Raw genomic sequence first — 15,796 nt, forward strand, 5'->3', positions numbered from 1 at the left:
ACCGCGACGCGACTCTTAGTGAGCAAGAAAACGGAGAAAAAGAAAATGCTCGTGGCGACGCCACCTGAAGATTCTCGCACCAAACACCGTGACGTAAACAATTTCGAAGGCGTATACTAGCTTCTACGTAGCTTATAAACAAAAAAATGAAGTACATTCCAATCTGTAGGTGCCTTAGACTTACATACGAAGTCTCAGAAATTTCGATCGAGCCACTGCTGCGAAAATACATTTTGAAATTTCTCACGTCACGCGCGAATTCTGGTGCTAAATTTAAAAATGAAAATAAACCTTGATTTTCTCCGTTAATAATGGACCTATAATACTGAAACTGACGCCATCAAAGTTCGCAGAGTGTACTTTATCTATATAAATTAAGTCATTGTCCGATTTTAGTGTCCGTTTAAAGCCGCTCATTTTTTACAAAGCTAGGAAACAATCTTTTAGGGGCGAAGCCGATTACGCCGTGGGTCGTACGTTCCATGTCGTCGTAGCCAATTTCAAGGTTTCAAAACGGTTTCACAGCATATCCACAGAGTGAATGGTGATGAGCGGGGCGAAGCGTCCATCAGTCCGCCCGCGTTTCCGTTTGTCCGCCAATCCACCTCGTCACCATTCACCTCGTGGATGTGCTGCGATTTTTTTTTTCATTCGAAAAGTCGCATTGTCAGTGCAGCGTGATAAACTTCACGGTCTTCAAAATTACGTATATATGCATTTTCTAAATGAAAAGACACTGTCTAACCTTTACGTATTACTGTTGCGACTATAATATGGGTAATGTTTGCTTTTTGATTGACAATGTCAGAAGTATAATCACACTCACCAGTTCAAGACAGGTAGGCGTTGAACAAGGGGTTAAAATTTCGCCGGGTAGCTGAGTCGCTGCATAGACAGCAACAGACAGAGAGATCAACATTTTTGCGTTGAAGTTTCCAAATAAGGACTGTCGTCTTTAAAACGCATGTACATAGAATATGCTGCCCCGCCCATTTATTGCCTCCTTTTGATGTGCTCAGGCGTGCGAGCAGCGGAACGTAAACCGCGTCTATCGCTACGATTGTGAAGTCGTTTCGCCGCAGTTTCGCCGTCGTTCTGCAGCCAAGCAGACCGCGTTTCGGCGAAGCGCCCGTATAAAATGTACAGCATATCCACGGAGTGAATTAGGATTAGTGGGCGAAGCTCCAGGGGTACATTGGTAAACCGTGAATCATCCGCAAATTTTGCCAAGTCGATCATCAAAGACGTGAGAAACACTGTATATAATGTCACACAGGCGCAGCTATGAAGCGAAGTGCAAGACATGATGAGTGGCAAGCCATAGCAACTCTTCGTTTTATTTCATTGGGCTGACCTCCGGCCGAAAAACGCAACATAACAGCAGTGCCGATGGCGGAAAAACTATATACTTCGCATCCTTATGCGCTCGCTTTATTGGCGAGGGGTGTTTTCAGTTAGACGCGGCGCTATCATACGCTTATCGCACGCATTCATGATGGAGTGCCCATACAAGCGTCTCAAGTAAAGCAATCACTATGGAAAGTAACCGCGGCAATATACATAACGTAATTTTATTTGTAAGTGGTAGCGAGACATGGCTTCTCTTCCTCCTTTGTTATGACTGCTTTATGGTCGGTAAAGTCAAAGGAGAGCGGTTCTTTGATTGGCCACAGTGTAAAGTTTGCAAAGACAGGTTCCTCAGATAGTGGTTGCTTGCATGCGATACGTATCTGAGAGCACATCGAGATCCCACGTGTGAGCACGCGCTGCAGCAGCTTTCCGAGCCCTCCGCTCCGTCGCCTTGTCTGCGTCGTTCCCCCTCGAAACGCGCTGACTGCCGGGCGACAGAGGAAGCGCGCCAAGAGCGAACGCATTTTATAGCTTTGGCCCCAAGCAGTCGCCTATTACACTAGCAAGCATCAGCACGTGCGCACCCAACCAATGAAAGCGCAGATGCGCCATCTAGTGGTCTCCTATCACACTAGCGCACGCGTATACTACGCATCTGAATAGATGGATGGATGGACGGACGGGAGTGGCTGTACCCTTTAGATCGGGCGGCGGCTAACGCCACCTAGCCGCAATACTTAGTGAACTAACCATTAGATCTGTCTTTTTTTCTTTAAATAGTGAGGTTGAGGATTCCACCTTTGCAGTGAAGGGGTTATTTTCACTCGTGCTTTGACTTTAGCCACCAATCAGATAACCTCCTTCTAGTGAAGTCTACCCGCTTAAAGTCTATTTTGCCCTCCCTGTCCCTGAACCCCAGTGCTTTGAAAAACTCTGTGCCATCATCCTGAACTATAGCATGATGGCGCAGGAACTATAGGAAACCCTTTACAGAACATTATCAAGGGTTCGGCAGTTTCTTCTTCCTCTCCACACGCACTGCATACCAACGTTACTTGACCTGGTTCTAGTAACGTTGCTGCATACTGTGTCTACACCTTCGTATTTGGCCCGATATGTCTTGGTTCGCAACACTCCCGTCCTGGCCTCAAACACTAGAGAACTACCCCGAGTATTATCATAGATCCTTTCCTTGGCAATTTCCTGCTTAAAGGTTCGATAGATCTCTAGTGCGGACTTCTTAATCATGCCAATTCTCCACATGTCAGTCTCCGTTTCCTTCACTTTCTTCTTAACCGATAGTTCTTTTTGGTTTGGCCACCTGCTGTTTTCTAAGTATTTACCAGTCAATTTCCTGGTTCACTTCCTCCATTTTGTATCGACATTCTTCATGCACAAGTAGCTGAAAACCTTCCTATCCCAACACTCCTCCCCCATTTCTCTCAATCGCTTCTCAAATTTTATCTTGCTGCTAGCTTCCCTGCCCTCAAATGATGTCCATCCCATATCACCTTGTACTCCCTGATTTTGTGTATTCCCGTGAGCTCCTAAAGCAAGCCTACCTATTCCACGTTGCTTAATTTCTAATCTTGCTTGAACTTCTGATCTCATGCACAAGACCGCATTGCCGAACGTCAGCCCAGGAACCATGACCCCTTTCCATATTCCTCTCACAACATCATACCTATTGTGATTCCACAGTGCCCTATTTTTCATCACTGCTGCATTCGTGGTAGCTTTAGTCGACACGTATATTTCGTGTTCCCTTAGGTACTCGGCCCCATTGTTTATCCATACGCCTAGATATTTGTACTTATCTATTATCTTTAGCGTGACTTCCTGTATTCTAAGCTCACTACCTTCATTATCATTAAAAATCATGACCACTGATTTTTTCTTACTGAATCTGAAATCTAACCTATCTCCCTCATTACCGAAGATGTCCATCAATCTCTGCAAATCTTCCTTGTTGTCGGTCATTAGCACTATATCTGCGTACATTATTGCTGGTAGTGCCTGATCAATGAGTTTTCCTTGTTTGACTGAAGAGAGGTTGAAGCCCAGTACATCATCATCATCATCATCAGCCTGACTACGTCCACTGCAGGACAAAAGGCCTCTCCCATGTTCCCCCAGTTAACCCGGTCCTGTGCCTGCTGCTGCTAATTTATACCCGCAAACTTCTTAATCTCATCTGCCCACCTAACCTTCTGTCTCCCCCTAACCCGCTTGCTTTCTCTGGGAATCCAGTCAGTTACCTTTAACGACCAGCGGTTATCCTGTCTACGCGCTACATGCCCGGCCCATGTCCATTTCTTCTTCTTGATTTCAGCTATGATATCCTTAACCCCCGTTTGTTCCCTAATCCACTCTGCTCTATTCTTGTCTCTTAAGGTTACACCTACCATTTTTATTTCCATTGCTCGCTGCGTCGTCCTCAATTTAAGCTGAACCTTCTTTGTAAGTCTCCAGGTTTCTATTCCGTAGCTAAGTACCAGCAAGATACAGCTGTTATATACCTTCCTCTTGAGGGATAGTGGCAATCTACCTGTCATTATTTGAGTGTGCTTGCCAAATGTGCTCCGCCCCATTCTTATTCTTCTAGCCACTTCAATCTCGTGCTTCGGCTCCGCAGTTATTACCTGCCCTAAGTAGACATAGTTTTTTACAAATTGAAGTGCATTATTACCTATCTCGAAGCGCTGCTCTTTTCCGAGGTTGTTGTACATTACTTTCGTTTTCTGCAGATTCATTTTAAGACCCACCTTTCTGCTCTCCTTGTTTAACTCCGTAATCATGAGTTGCAATTCGTCCCCTGAGTTACTCAGCAATGCAATGTCATCGGCGAAGCGCAAGTTACTAAGGTAATCTCCATTAACTCTTATCCTTAACTGTTCCCATTCTAGGCTTCTGAAAACCTCCTGTAAGCACGCGGTAAATAGCATTGGGGAGATTGTGTCCCCCTGCCTTACACCCTTCTTGATTGGTATTCTGTTGCTTTCTTTATGAAGCACTATGGTAGCAGTCTATCCCCTGTAGATTTCTTCCAGGATGTTTATATATGCTTTATCGACGCCCTGATTCCGCAGTGTCTGCATGACGGCTGATATTCCTACTGAATCAAACGCCTTCTCGTAATCTATGAAGGCTATGTATAGTGGTTGGTTATACTCTGAGCATTTCTCTATTACCTGATTGATAGTATGAATGTGGTCGATTGTTGAGTAGCCTGTTCGAAATCCTGCTTGTTCCTTTGGTTGATTGAATTCTAATGTTTTCTTTACTCTGTTAGCAATTACCTTTGTAAATAGCTTGTATACTACAGAGAGCAAGCTAATCGGCCTGTAATTCTTCAAGTCCTTGTCATCTCCTTTCTTATGTATTAAGATACATAAGAAAGGAGATGACACGGTGACACAGAGTGGTGACACAGAGTGGACACGGTGGCATCGCCGTGACAATGACGCCTGACGTACCGCTGTTCATGCAGGTCCTTTGCGCGTGCCTACGCTTCATAACCGGAGGCGCCGCGGAATCTTTTCAAACTGGAAGCGACGAGCTTCGCTACGATGCCGGCCTGCCGCCATCCTTCTGTGTGGGCGGTGATCCCTTCCGGCTTCATGAGGGTGTCTGCAATCAGCAGCTTGGTCACATCGACGATCATTTCGGACAGCCACCCGGGAGCACGATGACGTCAACACGCATGCCCACAAGGGTCCGCCTGTTTGCTTTAAATCTGGGACCATCGCCTACCTGCTTCAGTGGACACGGTGGCATCGCCGTGACAATGACGCCTGACGTACCGCTGTTCATGCAGGTCCTTTGCGCGTGCCTACGCTTCATAACCGGAGGCGCCGCGGAATCTTTTCAAACTGGAAGCGACGAGCTTCGCTACGATGCCGGCCTGCCGCCATCCTTCTGTGTGGGCGGTGATCCCTTCCGGCTTCATGAGGGTGTCTGCAATCAGCAGCTTGGTCACATCGACGATCATTTCGGACAGCCACCCGGGAGCACGATGACGTCAACGCGCATGCCCACAAGGGTCCGCCTGTTTGCTTTAAATCTGGGACCATCGCCTACCTGCTTCAGTGGACACGGTGGCATCGCCGTGACAATGACGCCTGACGTACCGCTGTTCATGCAGGTCCTTTGCGTGTGCCTACGCTTCATAACCGGAGGCGCCGCGGAATCTTTTCAAACTGGAAGCGACGAGCTTCGCTACGATGCCGGCCTGCCGCCATCCTTCTGTGTGGGCGGTGATCCCTTCCGGCTTCATGAGGGTGTCTGCAATCAGCAGCTTGGTCACATCGACGATCATTTCGGACAGCCACCCGGGAGCACGATGACGTCAACACGCATGCCCACAAGGGTCCGCCTGTTTGCTTTAAATCTGGGACCATCGCCTACCTGCTTCAGTGGACACGGTGGCATCGCCGTGACAATGACGCCTGACGTACCGCTGTTCATGCAGGTCCTTTGCGCGTGCCTACGCTTCATAACCGGAGGCGCCGCGGAATCTTTTCAAACTGGAAGCGACGAGCTTCGCTACGATGCCGGCCTGCCGCCATCCTTCTGTGTGGGCGGTGATCCCTTCCGGCTTCATGAGGGTGTCTGCAATCAGCAGCTTGGTCACATCGACGATCATTTCGGACAGCCACCCGGGAGCACGATGACGTCAACGCGCATGCCCACAAGGGTCCGCCTGTTTGCTTTAAATCTGGGACCATCGCCTACCTGCTTCAGTGGACACGGTGGCATCGCCGTGACAATGACGCCTGACGTACCGCTGTTCATGCAGGTCCTTTGCGTGTGCCTACGCTTCATAACCGGAGGCGCCGCGGAATCTTTTCAAACTGGAAGCGACGAGCTTCGCTACGATGCCGGCCTGCCGCCATCCTTCTGTGTGGGCGGTGATCCCTTCCGGCTTCATGAGGGTGTCTGCAATCAGCAGCTTGGTCACATCGACGATCATTTCGGACAGCCACCCGGGAGCACGATGACGTCAACACGCATGCCCACAAGGGTCCGCCTGTTTGCTTTAAATCTGGGACCATCGCCTACCTGCTTCAGTGGACACGGTGGCATCGCCGTGACAATGACGCCTGACGTACCGCTGTTCATGCAGGTCCTTTGCGCGTGCCTACGCTTCATAACCGGAGGCGCCGCGGAATCTTTTCAAACTGGAAGCGACGAGCTTCGCTACGATGCCGGCCTGCCGCCATCCTTCTGTGTGGGCGGTGATCCCTTCCGGCTTCATGAGGGTGTCTGCAATCAGCAGCTTGGTCACATCGACGATCATTTCGGACAGCCACCCGGGAGCACGATGACGTCAACACGCATGCCCACAAGGGTCCGCCTGTTTGCTTTAAATCTGGGACCATCGCCTACCTGCTTCAGTGGACACGGTGGCATCGCCGTGACAATGACGCCTGACGTACCGCTGTTCATGCAGGTCCTTTGCGTGTGCCTACGCTTCATAACCGGAGGCGCCGCGGAATCTTTTCAAACTGGAAGCGACGAGCTTCGCTACGATGCCGGCCTGCCGCCATCCTTCTGTGTGGGCGGTGATCCCTTCCGGCTTCATGAGGGTGTCTGCAATCAGCAGCTTGGTCACATCGACGATCATTTCGGACAGCCACCCGGGAGCACGATGACGTCAACACGCATGCCCACAAGGGTCCGCCTGTTTGCTTTAAATCTGGGACCATCGCCTACCTGCTTCAGTGGACACGGTGGCATCGCCGTGACAATGACGCCTGACGTACCGCTGTTCATGCAGGTTGGTGACCGGAAGGATAGCTTCCGTAGCGATTCCATAGCTCTTATAGTGCTGCCGTGTCCACAAGTTTTGGCTGACTGTGTATGTGACTGTTTTTCTATTGTGGGTCTGTTGTTGAGTCTTTCTGGCGATGTCGAGCTGAATCCGGGGCCTATAACGGACGCCGTATGCAAAGAAATGCTCCAGAATCAAAAAGAAATTTTGTCTAAACTAACAGCGGTTCAAGAAAAGCAAAATTCGTTTGAAACTAGAATTCTAGACATGCAAAATCGGCTTCTTGTTATTGAGACTAAGGTGCAAAGCTTAGATGAGACTCGCAGCAGGCTCGCAACTCTTGAAACAATTGTGGCTGAATGTCGTGACAAATCATCTAGTCTGCTTGATCAGGTGGACGATTTGGAAAATCGTTCGAGAAGAAACAACCTTATCATAAGGGGAGTAGCAGAAGATGAGAATGAAAAAGAAGAAACTCTACTAAAAAAAGTAAACGAAGAAATCTTTAGCTCTACCCTAAAGGTAAACATAACGTCTATTGAGAGAATTCATAGGATAGGAAAAAAAAATTCTGGCAAAACTCGCCCCGTCATCCTTAGGCTGGCAGACTATAGGGATAAAATGAAAGTCTTGCAGAGGTGCTCAAGACTGAAGGATACGGGTTACAGTATCAGCGAGGACTTCTCGAAAAGAGTACAGGGAATAAGAAAAAAACTTTGGGACTCTGCTATCGAAGAAAGAAAGGCAGGAAAGAAGGTAAAACTTGTTTTTGATAAGCTGAAGGTAAACAATACTCTTTACTGCTGGAATGAAGCGCGTGCCGAAAGAAGCAAGCTTGGAAATGATGATGCAACACGTGATAAGTGACAGGCACAGGGACAGAAAGATAATTTTAAAATAATCAATTTAAATGCCCGAAGTGTATCAAATAAATCACATATGCTTGAAGCCTTGGTTATCGATCACGAACCTGATATTATTTTAATTACGGAAACATGGTTGCACGAAATTATACCTGATACTGAAATCGCTCCACCCGGTTACTCAATGGTTCGGAGGGATCGTGATGGAAGAGGGGGTGGAGTTGCTTTCTTAGTCAAGAAAGGCGTTAATTATAGTTCCCTGGACGCAGCAGATGGTATTGAGGCCGTATGGATTAAAACAAAACTAAATAATCGCACCGTGTTTATAGGTGGGGTCTACAGACCTCCAAATTCCCCTGTTGAGTACATTTTGCAACTAAGAAGATTCATGGACAGCCACTTTAGAGAAAAAGACAATATCATCTTACTAGGTGATTTCAATCTTCCGGCTATTGATTGGCATTCGCATGTGGCCGTCGACTCACATGATGCTTCTTGTGACTTATTTCTCGACTTAATATTCTCTTTCAATTTACATCAGGTTGTAAATGAGTTCACTAGAGTATGTGCAACACGGTCCTCTGTACTTGATTTAATTTTATTATCCAACGCTTTGACTTCATATGTGAATGATTGCCTTGTTGAAGAGGGTTTATCAGACCACAAGATGATTATACTGTCCATGAGCATGTCGTCGTGCACCTCACAGCAGAAATCGGGCATCACTTATCCGAACTTTCAAGCTGCCGATGATGTTAATGTTTTGGATTTTCTTGAAAGGTCGTTTTGTAACTTCACTGCTATTTATGAATCAAATGGTAGCTCTAACTGCTTGTGGGAATATTTTCATAATATTACAATGGAATGCATTAGGCGGTTTATTCCTAAAAGTTTTAAAAAGTGTAAAAGAAATAACCCTTGGATCACGAGAGATATAATTCATGTCAAACGGAGGATTAAAAGGAAGAGAAAAGCTTGTTCTCGTGATCCAAGTGCCCAGAACAAGATTGCACTTCATAACATGAGGCTTGATCTAAATCGTCTTGTCAAGGAATCTAAGGAAAGATTTTTTAATGTAACATTGAAAAAATTTCTGTACGAAGCACCTAGCAAATTCTGGAGGTATGTAAACCCGTCCGAGCAACAGAATACACCGGTCGATGAAAAAATTGCCCTTGAACGCGCGGAAAATTTCAATTCTTTTTTTTCTTCTGTTTTCACCGAAGATGATGGTACCCTTCCGTCCCTTTCTGACGCTTCCAATCGCCCTCCGGTATCCGACCCGTTAATCAACGAAGAAGGAGTATTAAACCTTCTTCTACACATTGACATTAAGAAATCCGCTGGTCCAGACGGCATTCCGAACGAGTTTCTATATAGATATGCTCAATGGGTCGCAAAGTATCTTACTATAATCTTTCAAACTTCAATTAATCAAGCCTCATTTCCTGTAGCCTGGAAAGAAGCTAAAATAATACCAGTTCACAAAAGTGGGAACACTTCAGAAGTGGGTAACTACAGGCCTATCTCTCTTACGAGTACCTGCTCCAAACTGCTTGAGCATATACTGTGTAAGCATCTCTCTAATTATTTAGACACTCACAATTTATTATCACCTGTGCAACACGGCTTTCGAAGGGGATTATCTACAGTAACGCAGCTTGTTGTTACAGTTCACGATTTTGCGCAGGCAATTAATCGACGGGAACAGATTGATCTAATATTCTTAGATTTCGCCAAAGCCTTCGATAAGGTCTCGCATCCCAAACTCTTACTAAAAGTAAATGAAATATTCAGAAACTCAAATATTACTCAGTGGTTCATTTCTTACCTCCATTCTCGTACACAGTACGTAGAAATAAATAAAATTAAATCGAAGTCCAGACCCGTTATATCCGGTGTGCCTCAAGGCAGTGTTCTGGGGCCTCTTTTATTTCTTATTTTTATAAATGACCTGCCCTCAGATTTGTCTGTTCCCGTGAGATTGTTTGCAGATGACTGCGTTATATATAACAAGATCACATCCCTGAGAGACCAGGTAGACCTGAACAACAACTTAAACAAAATTTTACTATGGTGTAATGAATGGCAGATGGTTCTAAACCCCGTAAAATCAGTTTGCATGAGCATAACAAGAAAAAAGGTACCTCTCAAATATAATTACAATATTGGTTCCCACGATCTAAAAAGGGTAACAGAATATAAATATTTAGGGCTAATATTCACTCCAGATTTGAGGTGGAATACTCACGTAGACGTCACCTGTAGAAAGGCAAACAAAACTCTATGGGGTCTGAGGCGCAGGTTACATGACGCAACACCCGAAGTAAAAAGTCTTGCGTACAAAATGCTAGTACGCCCAATAATTGAATATTGTAAAATAGTATGGGACCCTCATACCACCACTAACCTACATAAACTGGAGAAAGTTCAAAGAATGGCTGCCAGGTTTATATTCAATAAATATCAACGTATGCACTCTGCTTCCGATCTTTGCAACCGTGCAAACCTACAAGCCTTAGAACTTAGAACTAAGTATGACCGTTTGAAATTCCTATTCCTCATTATTCGTAGTCAGGTTAAAATCAACTCATTAGATTTCTTTGAAATTTCTCCAGATCCGCGCTCTAGACACAAACACACTTTATATATACAGCCACCAGCCACCCGAAACGACGCATTTAAATACAGCTTCTTTCCGAGGGCAATTAAAGAATGGAATGAACTACCAAACAAAGTCGCGATGTCTTCCTCTATCACGGCGTTTTCTGCAGCTTTAGAATCGCTTATTTTCTCCGAAATAGATGCGTCATAATTCACGATGTCAATGTATATTGCCTCTCGCTTTGTTAATTGTTGTTTTCTATGCGCAGAATGCAAGTGCACATGCCTGTGTTTAACTTTGTCTTTTAGTGTAAATACCTGTGTTCGCTGTATGTCTCTATTTTGTAACGTATTTCATGACCATTTCTTTCATTTGTTTTCCACTCCTGTAAAAACCCCAGCTGGGGTTGACAGTATTAATAAACAAACAAACAAACAAGATGATGTTAGCGTTCTTCCAAGACTCTGGTACTCTTCCCGTCAGAAGACACTTCGTGAACAGAGTGGCTAGTTTTTCTAACACAATCTGTCCTTGATTTTTCAGCAGATCTGATGTTACCTGATCCTCACCAGCAGCTTTGCCTCTTTGCATGCTCTCCAAAGCTTTTCTGACTTCTTCTATCATTACTGGTGGGGTGTCATCTGGGTTACTACTAGTTCTTATAGTATTAAGGTCGTGGTTGTCTCAGCTACAGTACAGATCTCTGTAAAACTCCTCCGCTATTTTAACTATCCTATTCATATTGGTAGTTATTTTGCCTTCTTTGTCCCTTAGTGCATACATCCTACTTTTGCCTATCCCAAGTTTCCTCTTCACTGCATTGACACTTCCTCCGTTTTTCAGAGCGTGTTCAATTCTCTCCATGTTATACCTTCTTACATCGGATACCTTACGCCTGTTAATCAACTTCGAAAGCTCCGCCAGTTCTATTTTGTCTGTTGTAGTTGAGACTTTCCTGATTTGACGCTTCTTAAGAGATTCTTCATTTCCTGGGAAAGCTTGCCAGTGTCCTCTCTAACTACCCTGCCTCCAACTTCCACTGCACACTCCGTAATGATACTCGTCAGATTATCATTCATTGTATCTATGCTAAGGTTGGTTTCCTCACTAAGAGCCGAGTACCTGTTCTGAAGCGAGACTCTTAATTCCTCTACTTTCCCTCTCAGTGCTAGCTCAATGATTGGCTTCTTGTGTGTCAGTCTCTGTCGTTCCTTCCTCAAATCTAGGTGAATTCGAGACCGTACCATTCTATGGTCACTGCAACGTAACTTGCCATCCACTTCCACATCCTGCACGATGCCTGGGTGTGCACTCATCATAAAGTCTATTTCGTTCTTATTTTCGCCATTAGGGCTCCTCCATGTCTACTTGCGGTTTCCTCGTTTTCGGTAGAAGGTATTTAAAATCCGTAAATTATTGCGTTCTGCGAATTCTACTAGTAGCTCTCCTCTGGCGTTTCTAGTACCGATGCCATAATCTCCTACTGCCTGGTCTCCAGCCTGCTTATTCCCTACCTTTGCATTAAGGTCTCCCATCAGTGTTGTATACTGTGTTTATACCTTACTCATTGCCGATTCCACGTCTTCATAGAAGCTTTCAACTGAAGTATCATCATGGCTGGATGTAGGCGCGTAAGCCTGTACCACCTTCATCTTGTATTTCTTATTCAGTTTAATTACGATACCTACCACCCTTTAATTAATGCTATATTATTTCTCTATGTTGCCAGCTATGTTTCTGTGAATTAGGAAGCCCACTCCCAGTTCTCTTCTGTCAGCCAAGCCCCGATAGCAAAGGACATGCCCATTCTGTAGCACCGTATAGGCCTCATCTGTCCTCCTAACCTCACTAAGCCCTATTATATCCCATTTAACACCCTCTAGCTCCTCGAATAGTACAGCTAGACTTCCCTCACTAGATAAGGTTCTAGCGTTAAACGTTGCCAAGTTCAGGTTCCAATCGCGGCCTGTCGGGATCCAGAGATTCTTAGCACCCTCTGCTGCGTTGCAGATCTGACCACCGCCGTGGTCAGTTGCTTCGCAGCTGCTGGGGACTGAGGGCCGTGAGTTATTTGACGTATGCATGTGGGAGGTAGTGGCCAGATACTGCACCAGGGTGGCCAATCCTTCTCTGGTGAGGGAGTGCGTTCCCGGCGGTGGTTACCGGTGAGGCCGCACCCCAGGCCTCGTAATGCAGTTCCATCACCACGCGGATGTTTTTTTTATCTGGTTGGGAACTGCGCGGCACCGGGCTTTGAACCACGGACCTTTTGCATGCGAGGCGGATGCTATAACCACTACGCCATAGCTGCTCCTAAGCCCAGTCCATTTACCTCTAAAGAGGAGGCAGCGCCGCAGCACCATCTAGTGAGCACTCCGAGTACTAGGGGAGGCTACGATGGATGGAGCGAGCGCCGCAGTGCCATCTAGTGAGCACTACGAGTACTAGAGGTGGCTGTTATGGACGACGAGGGACGTCTAGCCTACACCTTAAGTAAAACGCAAAATCTATGCAGTTTCCAGCCTTGTCTCGGGACGCAACGTTATCGCGGATTGAGCACCAGTAACTATCTCAGCTAAAAGTGTACGCTCATGCTAACAAGTGAGACGTACACATGACATCACTTTACAGAACCGAACGTGTTAGAGGTGGTGCTTTTAAAACAAATGAAAATCGTACCTCTGAATCCCACACAGAACGTATGCCACTGTCATCCCGATGAACGGCACGCGTTAATTCACTTTCTCGTAGTCACAGGGGAACGAAAACACTCGGACCTCCGATGCGTTGTCAATGGAGGCGACAGTTGGGCTCCGAGCAGTGCACCTTAGTGAGAGCTTGCAGGGTTGCACTGCACGAACATTCAACGAACGAAGCACATCGTATCACCACACAGCACTTTACAGACGCAGAAAAACGCGGTCCATCTTCATGCAGTCGCCGAAAGAGCACACCACGACAGGCTTCGTCAGGCTTAGCAATCCTGCTCTCTCGAACGGTGGGAGCAAGCACGCGCACGTCTACTCGCCTGGAGACGAAGTCCGGAACTGAGTGACGTCAGAGGCCGTGCCCGAAGCAGTGAACAGGCCTGCACTATTTTTCTAGGTGGCATTGGCTAAAGCATAGCACCTTTCCCCCTGTCCCTCATGTGGCTGCCCCCCCCCTTCCTTGTGGCGAGGCTATACTTTCAACATACTGCATGGCCAGCAATGTTAATGATCTTTTTTTTGTTTTTTCATAGGCGAGGCCAGTGACAGCGATGGCGATCAAGACGGACGTAAGTGATCATTCGTAATGTATCAAGCGTTTATCAGCAACGGTATATCTCCCCTTGCACGTGCGTCCAAAAAGTCCCAAGTGTGTTCTTGCTTATAAGGGCCGACCTATGCAACACACTCGGCCAATACACTCTCCTTAGAGCGACCCTTTCGTTGTGTTTTCCAAAAAAAATGGCTACCTTTTTTTTCAGCAGCGTCCAAGCGTTTCCCGGTAAGCAACGTCACACTGTCTATCAAGGACAAATATATTCTACCTTTTTTATTCAATATTAAAATTTACAGGAAGTTTTTTTGCTGCCCTCTTGTTTACTGTAACGGGGAGCTTAAGGTCTCTGTTGTCGTACGCAACGCTACCGTTTTTACGGTACTTTAGAAGAAGCATAAAACCTGTCAGTTTCTTTTGAAAAAAAATATACATGTAATGCAAGGCTGCATCATTCGACCAGAAACTTCGAACTACCGCTCGTTTTTTTTCGGTCGAGTCAAGCACGCCTGATTCAAAAGAGATCAGCCGTTACTTTAGATTCGTGCAACATTTCAATTTGTCGCCATTGCCAAGTGGTCGCGACGTCTGCGAAGGCAGAGACGGCGTGTCCAAAATGGAACTCTTTGTTTGGCCAAACTTGTGGCTGGAAAATAGAAACTCAAGCTACAGCAAGCAATGCGTGCAGTCCACTAATATTGCCGAACTTAGCGTCGGTCGTCAAAAAACTGACAAGTGGTGATGAGCGTCGGCATTTATGGATGTGCCGTCGAATATTCCAGCGTTCTTGTAAGTTCCGGAAGAATCTGTGATGTTCACGTGAGCGTAATCGCACCGGATGATTCTAGATTATCTCCGTCGTTCTCAGTCAATCGACGCGGTTTGTGCGAGACAGCACTTACACGTGAAATTCGGCGATAAGAAAACTTGAGAAAGGAATGTGGCATCATCGTATTCACTCCTTCGCTCTTGCGGCGAAACAGTCAATTTTTCAAAATTTCTGCGACTGTTTAAAGACAAGACATTGCTCCAACTACGTGTTTTTTTGTCACGACCAATATTGCGGTGGTCCTTGAGTTTTCGGCTTTCATATGAAAACTATATATACCACAGACAAGAAACATATTGTAAATCTGAATTCGTACTGCGTTCGCTATAACTGATACTTCGCTGTATCAATGCTTGGTATGACGAGGTTTAACCACATATATATGTACATACTGAAGCAGAATCGACTGACGTTGATATCAACGGTGCTGACGATGACGATGACCTCATGATCGGCAGGACGGAAGCGCCGCGGAGACGCAAACGACATCCGGGACAAGCGCTGTGACAACGGTGGAAGCCGTGATCACGGCCACCCTCGGCAGCCAACCTCCAGAAGTGGACGATGTAGACGGAGACATACGGCGTCTGATAACCACCATACCGGTCCTCTACAGGGTGACACGCGAGCAGGCAGCGCTCAGGAGGTCAGTTTACTTTAAGTCATTTCCAACATAGCAGCTGCGAGGTCCGTCTGCTGCGAGCGGTACCATCGTCTTTGGGCGAAAACACGGCCTTCAAGATCTGTGGGAATTTCCTTTAATAACATTGATATCTGGCGTTGAACGTCCCAAAAGTACGATGTGATTATCAGAGATGCCATATAGTGAAGGGATTCGGAAAATTTGACCATGTGCACGGACATTTAACGTGCACCTAAATCTAAGTACACGGGAGGAATTTTCCTTGACAGAGCTATAGAGCTCGGAAGAGCAACTATGGCGGTTCCCGAGGCCCCCTTCACGTCATGTTGCGAACTCATTTATCTATAGAAATTCGTTTATTCGAGCTCTGTTGGTGACAGAGAAAAGACACGTGATTCGTTATGCATTTGCCTATAATGACTCGAGGGCTAAAGTCATCTTCTTCGTCTTTTTTCTTTTCAATTAATAATAT

General features: G+C 46.1%; 1 protein-coding gene across 1 annotated transcript in view; it reads left to right on the forward strand.

Moving 5' to 3' along the window:
• The window catches only part of LOC142767872 (uncharacterized), a 53,493-nt gene that overhangs the window by 18,325 nt on the left and 19,372 nt on the right, over window positions 1-15,796 (forward strand). The window lies entirely within an intron of this gene.

The sequence above is a fragment of the Rhipicephalus microplus genome, chromosome 7, assembly GCF_043290135.1.
Source record: "Rhipicephalus microplus isolate Deutch F79 chromosome 7, USDA_Rmic, whole genome shotgun sequence".
Lineage (NCBI taxonomy): Eukaryota > Metazoa > Arthropoda > Arachnida > Ixodida > Ixodidae > Rhipicephalus > Rhipicephalus microplus.